Source organism: Magallana gigas, chromosome 7 (genome assembly GCF_963853765.1).
Source record: "Magallana gigas chromosome 7, xbMagGiga1.1, whole genome shotgun sequence".
NCBI lineage: Eukaryota > Metazoa > Mollusca > Bivalvia > Ostreida > Ostreidae > Magallana > Magallana gigas.
Genome location: NC_088859.1, coordinates 10,050,950 through 10,061,430, shown reverse-complemented (window position 1 = coordinate 10,061,430; position 10,481 = coordinate 10,050,950).

The window sequence follows — 10,481 nt, the reverse complement described above, 5'->3', positions numbered from 1 at the left end:
AAACAGATCAATTTTTTCTATAAATAACGAAGGCTCATTATGCTACCTAGCCTAAATCGTATCATTATTATTATGTCAATGACCTCATTTTTAGGGGTAATTAAATTTAAATCTCTGAAAAATATTTCAACGGAAATAAGTAAAATGTGATAATGAGAACCTGACGCGCCTTGGACTGTACAATATCCTACAGAATGAAACATTTTCGGCTTTTTATAGCCATTACTTTTTTCAGGTGAGAATATGCATAGTACGTTCCGAGGGGCTGTGGCTGATTCCTATAGATATAATAAATTAAGCAAACGTGCTTATCGATTTTTAGCTCACCTGAGCCAAAGGCTCAAGTGAGCTTTTCTGATCACAATTTGTCCGTTGTCTGTCGTTGTCGTCGTTTTCGGCGTTGTCGTCGTTGTCGTCGTCGTCGTTGTAAACTTTTCACATTTTCATCTTCTTTTCAAGAACCACTGGGCAGATTTCAACTAAATTTGGCACAAAGCACTACTAGGTAAAGGGGATTCAAGTTTGTTCAAATGAAGGGCCACACCCTCTTTAAAGGGGAGATATTTGAGAATTATTGAAAATTTGTTGGTATTTTTCAAAAATCTTCTTCTCAAAAACTATTCGGCCTGAAAAGCTTAAACTTGTGTGGAGGCATCCTCAGGTAGTGTAGATTCAAGTTTGTTCAAATCATGTACCCCGGGCTAGGGAGGGGCCACATGAGGGGGATCAATTTTTACATAGGAATATCTAGAGAAAATCTTTAAAAATCTTCTTTTCAAAAACTATAAGGCCAGAAAAGCTCAAATTAAAGTGGATGCATCCTCAGGTAGTGTAGATTTAATTTTGTTTAAATCATAGTCCCTGGTGGTATGGTGGGGCCATAATAGGGGGATCATGTTTTACATAGTAATATATAGAGAAATCTTTAAAAATCTTCTTCTCAAAAACTATTAGGCCAGAAAAGCTCAAATTAAAATGGAAGCATCCTCTGGTAGTGTAGATTCAAGTTTGTTCAAATCATGGTCCCCGGGGGTAAGGTGGGGCCAAAATAGGGGGATCATGTTTTGCATAGTAATATATAGAGAAAATCTTTAAAAATCTTCTTCTCAGAAACTATTAGGCCAGAAAAGCTCAAATTAAAATGGATGCATCCTCAGGTAGTGTAGATTCAAGTTTGTTCAAATCATGGTCCCCGGGGGTAGGGTGGGGCCATAATAGGGGGATCATGTTTTGCATAGTAATATATAGAGAAAATCTTTAAAAATCTTCTTCTCAAAAACTATTAGGCCAGAAAAGCTCAAATTAAAATGGAAGCATCCTCAGGTAGTGTAGATTCAAGTTTGTTCAAATCATGGTCCCCGGGGGTAGGGTGGGGCCACAATAGGGGGATCAAGTTTTACATAGGAATATATAGAGAAAATCTTTAAAAATCTTCTCAAAAACTATTAGGCCAGGAAAGTTCAAATTTGAGTGGAAGCATCCTCAGATAGTGTAGATTTAAGTTTGTTCAAATCTTGGTCCCCATGGGTAGGGTGGGGCCACAATTAGGAGATAAATTTTTATACAGGAATATACAGTAAAACACGCTTATAACGAAGTCCCAGGGACGGCCAATTTAACTTCGTTATAAGCGTAATTCGTTATATCCGTCAAGTTTACAACATGAAATAGAGACTTGGGGAATGAAATTCACTTCGCTGTAAGCGTCAATTCATTATAAGCGTGTTCGCTATAACCGTGTTTTACTGTATATAGAAAATCTTTATAAACATTTTCTTTTAAAAACTATTTGGCCAAGAAAGCTCAAATTGGCGTCTAACCATCTTCAGATAATGTAGATTCAAGTTTGTTCAAATCATGATCCCCGGGGGTAGGGCGGGGCCACAATAGGGGGATAAATTTTTACATATAGAGAAAATCTTTAAATATCTTTTTCTAAAAAGTATTTGGCCAGGATAGCTTAAATTTGAGTGGAAGCATCCCCAGATCGTATAGATTCAAGTTTGTTTAAATAATAGTCCAGGGGTATGGTGAGGCCACAATGGAGAATGGATTTTTACATAGGAATATATAGAGAAAATCTTTAAAAATCTTCTTTTTAAAGACTATTTGGTCAGAAAAAGCTTAAACTTGTGTAGAGGCATCCTCGGGTAGTGTAAATTCAAGTTTGCAAGACAGTCCCTAGTGATAGGGCGGGGCCGTGATGGCGGTTTGAATTTTTATATAGGAATATAAAGAGAAAAGCTTTAAAAATATTCTGGGAAAGTTTTCAGTCCAAAACTCAGTACTTAGTGTGAAAGCACAGGTTATGCAGATTTAAGTTTGATGAAACCATGATTCCCTAGAGAAAAGTGGGGCCACGAAATGGGGGGATGGGGGTTATAAAGGAATAGAGAAAAATCTACTTACAGGTACAACAACAAAAAGGGCTTGGTATTTACCAAAAAAAAAAAGAGGTGGATTAAAATTGGCAGATTTTCAGTTTTTTTTTTAGCAAGATCTATTGCACTTAGTTGTCAAGATATATTGATACTGTAATACTAATTTGATCAGAATTAAGGCAATTGTTGCTCAGGTGAGCGATGTGGCCCCTGGGCCTCTTGTTTTATATTTAAAGTGTCTTTGTGAGTTAAGGGCTTAAAGGTCAAATTAAAAAGACGCATTTTGTAGCAGTTATCTCCTTTCGATCTGTGGTAATGTTGTAGATTAAGACACAGAATTTCCTCTTCGAGAAATAAACGTCAAACGAGATATGCAGGTACATGTATATACATTGGGAAATCAAAACATTATCACAATTGCAAATTAATCGATGCTTCAAAACCCAAATTATCCTTATATAAGAACTGCAGTACTATCTTCCCAAAATAACAAGGTGGTATTTTTAGAAAGATGTAGGAATCTTTAGGGAAAATTCGCGTAAAAATGTACAACATGGCCTGCAACGGGAATTGCTTCTATGGAAAACCATCTATATTGGCAAATTGAAGAAGGGCGAAAAGATGGCGAAAATATGTTTATTGGTTTATTTATAATAAATATAAAAAGTCGGTGGCCATGCATAAGAACATGTACCGATTTTCTTTGTATTTCCTATTTTGATACGCTTTGATCATTAAAGATGCAAGACAATCTTAAACGATTTATACAAGGACTGGTTGCCATTGTAACAGAGACAAAAGTTTGAAAATAGTAACTGTAAGGTATTCTATTTTTTTTAATTTACATGTATTCATAAATGAATAGTTTTTAATAAAGAAAAATCTGTTGTTATTGTTTGGCATCAAAGAAAATATATACACTGTATAAGGAATCAAATTTGTCGCTCTGTTAACATGACTAAAAATTATGAAGATCTGCTGATTTTGATGTAGGTCCTACATTTGAAAAAAGAATTATTCATGCCTATGGCATGATAATAAAAAAAATCGCTTTAAAAGACTAAACATGTCCTCGACTTTCATAATATCAATTGAATCTGCATTTTAGCTGACGCAAAAGCCTTTGGCATGACGTTTTCAAGAGTTAAGAATTTTCAAACGATTACCTTAAATCCACATACGTGTATTTCCGTAGCAACTGCGGTTTTTGTTTTGTTGCTGAACACATTTGATGCAAAGTTAAGCATTTTTTAACAAATAGAAACACAGAGTAATTATAAATTGTACTTTAAACAAGTACTAGTATATTTGGTTTTAGAATCATAATATTTTTTCCTTTTTTTTTATTTTAACCTTGTTACGAAAGTAACGTGTTAATTTTCTAACCTTACATAAATGTACGTTTTAAAAAATCTTTGGATCTTTTAGTTTGTTTAAATGACCCCAATTAATGGTACTTTATAAAAATTAATACGAGAAAAAAAATCATATTTTGAAAATAGTCATCAATTTTCATGGTAATATTTGTTTGATTTGCCTACCAATGATTTTCTCCTTATAGATAATTAAATTACTGTATTTTATATTTCATAAAATTAAAGTTACTTACAGTATATTCGCGGCTATTGATTTATATATTTATTTATATTTGATAATATTTACCATTTCAAATCTTTAGTATATCTTTCAATGACAAAGGTTGCCCTTAGAAACAATTTAGGGTACATGTATCTTGCTACTTTTTACATAATATATATATATGTATACAATATAAAGAGAATGGGTGACCATGCGTTGCGGGAACCCTATATACAATAATAATTTTGGTTTTTGGGAGTTGATTTTAATCAACTCTCCTATGCAGTTACCCAGACAAACCGAAAGTGAAACAGTGTTTGGACCTCAGCACAAATCATTGCTGCTGACAACACTTAGTTCTTGAAAATAATTGATAAATTCGATGTAATGTATGCTAAAGCATTGTTTTTCAAGGAAACTTATTTATAAAATTTTTGTTTTTATACTGCGATTAATATTTATTAGTCAAATATTACATGTTGATTTAAAAAATTAATTTGATAAATGAAATATACACATGTAACGTCAATATCTACACATTTCGAACGCATAATATTGCATACAAATTGATGCTGAGACGTCATAAAATTGCTGCTTTTGTATCCGCTATGAAACTAAAACACCACATTTTACATTCTAGAGTGTGATGAAAATATGCTCTAATTAGAAATCCCTCTTTTTTTTTTTTATTAAATCATTGTTAGAAAGCAAAGACCCGTCTCGCATACGCGTATAATTGAATGCGAGACTGGTAGTGGATTTCCGATGATGATTTATAAAGTAATCTGAGTAAAATTATACAACTTTAGTTTGCATGAGCAATATATGTATGACTTAATAAAGTAAAAAAAAAACTACATTGCACACTCGTTGTTTATAAGAGGGGTTGAAGACTGAGACATACCTAATCGATGCAGAGCAGTATTGTTCAAATCTAACAGTTATCTGTGCAGTAATTACTGTGAAACAATACAAGTCATATTTCAAATCATAAGTTTGGAGTTCACCTCACGGGAGACGATTCTACACTTTTTTAAAATCAGTCGGAAGGAGCACGATAGAAGGCCTATGTCTCAATTATAGTGCTACTGCCAACATACAAAATAAATTCTCGCATATTTTATTCCAATTTAAGAAATTGCGATCAAATTTTGAAATTATTTAACGAATTAAAAAGCTGTAACTAACGGAATAGAATAGTTTGAGAAATATTTTGACAGCATAAAAGTCTACTCTGATATATCGCATTTGATTTCATGGAAAAATCTTATTCTTAGTGACATTTTCATGTAAAGTGCCTTTAATGAAACAACATAAAAGTATATATACCTGTACGAATGAAAAACTTGTTTATTATTTGAGCGCAACATATTTTGTTTTCTTTTACAATTTAACAACCCAAATCCACATGTTGTGTGTACTTTTTGAGCTAACTTACATTAAAAAAAACCCCAGTCATAACATGCCTGAAAACTCACCACATTTTCATGGATTTATAGCATTTTATATGATTATATTCATCTCTAATCAGTTACAAACATGATTCAAAATTCCTTAAATTAAACAGGTTTGTAAACGAAATCATTATATGATTATACGTTTGATATCAAGTCGATAAAATTGCCGTTTTATAAATCAATTCATGTTTATGGATAAATATAAACACTACATGTGCGACATTTACAATAACATGCATATCCGTACAATTAACCTTCATAGCTGATGTTTTCTCGTCTTTTCTTTTTTATGCAAGAAACAAATTTTGATGATACTGAAGTCAATGTTTATGTGTGTTTGTTACAATGTACAGCAATAAAAATAAAAAAATCCGAGAATCGCGATATTTCTTAAAACTTCGGAATACCGTATGCAACTTAATGCACTCTATAAACGTCTATATTTGTATTCAGAGAGAGGGAGAGAGAGAGAGAGAGAGAGAGAGAGAGAGAGAGAGAGATTCATTCATCGTGTAACATCGATAATAAGAAAATTAAATTTAGTCAACATGTAAAAATGTTACTTCTCACTAAGTATAAGCTACGTCTATCGGCACTGTACTACCAATTAGTGCAAAAGAATGGACATAATTAATGCAGAAGTCTTATTGAAATTTATTTGCAATCTTGCATTAAAAAAAGAGAGTAAATAATGCTTATATATAATTAATTATTTCAACGATACGATTATTGTTTATAAAAATCACATAAAAAAATACAACGGTACGCGTGAACTTACAAACCGATTGAATAGAAGTGTAGATTCAGCACGTGGCTTTTGTATTTTGTTGGTCTGTCGTATTTGATACACTTAATTAGGGGTGTACGAGCATATATAAACATAAACAAAAAGTAGCGATCAATACCGGAAAAATTAACATAACTAGCGTTCTGTAATGTGCATGTATCACCGGAGAAAGCATTTTATTGTTTTTATTCACATCTTTCATTTAATAAATAAATGAATTGAATTGATCGTAAAAAGTAATTAAAGGCACTAGATTATTGTTAATGTACACCAGTACGTTAGATAAAAGATTTTGACCGATCGGTAAACTGCGTGGTTAAGATTTCAGTCCTGCCTGTTTTTATACAGCTGTGAATTACAATCAATTTTCGTAAGAAATAGAGGGAATCATACTTAGTGGATGTAAATTTTAATCTATAGATATAAGATGCCATTTTTGTTAAAATCTTTTTTCTCAAATCAATTGTCCACATTCTTGTAGTTGTAATTACTTTTCAGTGAGACAGTCAAAGCCGATTTTTTTCCATCGGTAATTTTATAAGAATTAAGTGCTGATAACGTATAAAAGAGAAAAAGAAATCATGACATTAATTCAACACCATAACATCCGAGTTTCAAAATCAGCAGCCGCTATAATTGATTTTAAACTTGCATCAGATTTATGAAGATACTTAAAAAGTAATATAAGTAAATATGCGATAAAATTTCCGTGCAAAAGGTTAAATAAAAAGAAGAAATATTTCTCTTTTTGAAAATAAATTCGTTTATGCATTTTGATAGTGCCCCGAAATTGTGGAAACATAGGCATCGAATTTGACCATCTTTATGTTTGTTACATGTTTGCTTATTTAATTTGCTTCTCGGCAGCTTAAATAACTGATTTATTTAAAGGTTGGGGAGAAGTTTGATATTTGTTTTTCTTAGATATCCTTTAACGATCTATCTTATGTTCGGGAAGGGGGGGGGGGGGGTTAAATTATTGCATGTATTACATCGACAAAATCACCTCCCGTCAGTTCTTCAGTACTTTGATTACATATTAACATTTAAATTTAAAGCGTGCAGCTTTAAAACTCCTATATCATAAACTTTTGCAAAAGCAGATTTTCAAACAATTGTCTTTAAAAATAAGCATGAAAGTGGTGAAAATCTCATAACTTGAAAAGGGTAAAGTAGATAAGCATGCCAAGGAAAGGTGCAATCTGGATCGTCACTTTGACGATTAACGTCATATTCACACAAACATGTGGCAAATAGTAACTAATGCGCGTGTATAGGTTAATCTTATTGAGAGACATATGCTGCAGAAGAGCTGTTACATTCAATAACGTGAATTATTATATTTACTTAGCGAGGATTGTCCTGGCCCTATTCATGTCTCGCAAAGGTGGCCTAACAAGCTGCTAAGTCTGATAAATTCTTTCAAACACTTGCTAAAAAATCATCCACAGATTGTTTTGATCTGTGAAACAATCCTAGTGTAATTCTAAATGTAGAAACCCTGCGAATTTAAGGATTGCTTTTGAAACAAGTTTAAAAAAAATTATTATTAAGGTCTTCCGATTCCAACAGAAGACCTCATTGTCTTCCGATTCCAACGGAAAACAAGCCGTGTTATGCTACAATTGCAAAAATGGGGGGGAAAAGGTTGTCTTTATGATATCATATTTCTAAACTGTGGGGACTTGAATCAAAATGAACATAATGTAAAAACATCACATATATATCTGTATAAAGAAAACAAATAATTACAGTAAAATGATAATGTTCATTTAAGTGGGCCATTTTAGGCCCATATCATATATAGTCATATATAGTCCTTTCAGATCTATAATTTTTTTATTTTAATGACGTCATTTCCGTTCGTGAGATATTGACGTTTTAACGATTTTCAGAGGGTCTGCTTGTCCTGTTATCTCCTCCTAAACGAAAAGAGATATTGAGCTTGAATTTTCAGACAAAAATTTTGTAGACAAAAGATTGTATATGTGTTTAAAGGTTTGAAAAACGACGTGATTTTTAAAAGTTTTCGTTCTTTACCTCCTTTCTTGAAAATATTTAAACATAACTGATATAGCAAATAAACTTTATTTTTACAAGAGATTTTGTTTGATATCAAGAAAAAGGGACTGGTTTCTCAAATTAGGGGCCAAAAGGGCTACAAAGTCCTTATTCCATAGCACTTTACTGAGAAATATTTTGTAATATGTTTAAGAAGCAAAAATGTTCATCTTTTACTCATAAAACTATAAATTATAAAAAAAAATATCATGCGTTACGTAATTAAGGGATTAAAGGGGCCAGAAGTTCAAAACTTTCATCAAAGATATCACGAAAAGAACTGATATTTTAAAAGCAATATAGAATAAAAGATGCTTAGAATGATGTTTAAACAACTTTCAACCTTAAAACTTCGTTATCTGGCTCCAATAAGGAGATAAGGGGTCGGCCCCCTAAAACGTCCATTTCCAGATAGCTCAAAAACAGTAACGATTTTCTAAACACTTTTTGAACAAAATATGTCTAATATCAAAAGATCTTTCATATGATGTCAAGAAAAAGAGGCTGGTCCTTCAATTTAGGGGTCAAAAGCGCTATAAAGTCTTTCTTCCATAGCACTTTACTGAGAAATATTTTGTAATATGTTTAAGAAGCAAAAATGTTCATTTGGAACTATCCATTATAAAAACTTTATCATGCGTTACGTAAATAGGGGTTTTATGGGGCCACAAGTTCAAACCTTTGATCAGTTATATCTCAAAAAGAAAAAAAATATTTTGAATAGCAATATGAAATAAAAAATGCTTAGAAAGATGTTCTAGTCAATATTCAACAATCGAAGTTTTGTCATATGGCCCCAATAAGGAGATAAGGGGTGAACCCCTAAAATGGTCTTTACCAAATAGCCCAAGAACGGTAACGAATTTCTAAATACTTGTTGAACAAAAAATGTTTAATATCAAAAGATCTTTCATTTCAAGAAAAAGGGGCAGCCCTTCAATTTAGGGCCAAAAGGGCTCTAAAGAATTTATTCCATAGAACTTTACCAAGACATATTTTGCACTGGCGGCGGAAGCAAATTGAAAGTGGGGGGGGGGGGGGGCTAGACTGATCCTCAGAAATTTGGGAGAGAAAAACCTTATTCCCCAAATCATGGAAATCCTATTCCGGGGGGGTGGGGGGGTGGTATTCCTATAGTTCCAATTTTAAAAAAAACCTTACCTACCAAATTTTCTTTTTTCAATAATAACGAATTCCTAATCCGGGGGAGGGGGGGGGGGGTATTCCTATAGTCCCAATAAAAAAAAATCTTACCTACCAAATTTCCTTTTTTTCAATTATAACGAATTCCTAATCCGGGGGGGGGGGGGGGGGGGGGGTGTCTCGTATGTCTTTGATTACCAACTTCTCAATCTTTCAAACGTACATTACGAAACAATTATGTTTCCTGCGACAAAAGGTGGGAGGCTGACCAATTATATCTAAAAAAAAAAAAAAAGACAAATATTTTGAAAAGCAATATGGAATACTAAATGCTTAGAATAATGCTCTAGTCAATTATCAACCATTGAAATTTTGTTATATGGCTCCAATAAGGAGATAGGGGGTTAGTCCCTAAAACAGTCTTAACAAAACACAATAACAAATTTCTAAACACTTGTTGAACAAAATATGTTTAATAGCAAAGACCTTACATTTGATATCAAGAAAAAGGGGCTTGCCCTACAATTTATAGGCCATAAAGGCTCGGAAGTTTTTCTATTATAGCACTTGTTATATGTTTAGGAAGCAAAAATGTTCATCTCAAATTATATTAAACAATAAATTATAACTATTTTATCATGCGTTCCGTAATTATGGGTTTAAAGGGGCCAGAAATCCAAAACTTTGATAATTTATATCTCAAACAGAACAAGTATTTTGAAAAGCATTATTTTGAAAAGCAATATAGAATAAAAGATGCTGAGAATGATGTTTCTAACAAAATTCAACCATCAAAATTTTGTTATGTGGCCCCGATAAGGACATAAAGGGTAAAATATTAAAGTCAAGGTCATATTGCCTTTAAAAAATCGCACGGAAGACCTCCTCATTGCTCGCAACGAGATCGTGTCTAGTTAAGGTCTTCCGTTTCCAACGGAAGACCTTATTGTTATTGCTTTGTTTCTTCTTCCCTATTATTAAGGTCTTCCGTTTGCAACGGAAGACCTTTTTTTTTCCCTATTCTTTTTTTTTCTTACAAATTTTGTGTACACGATTTATCAGAAACTACTCGGT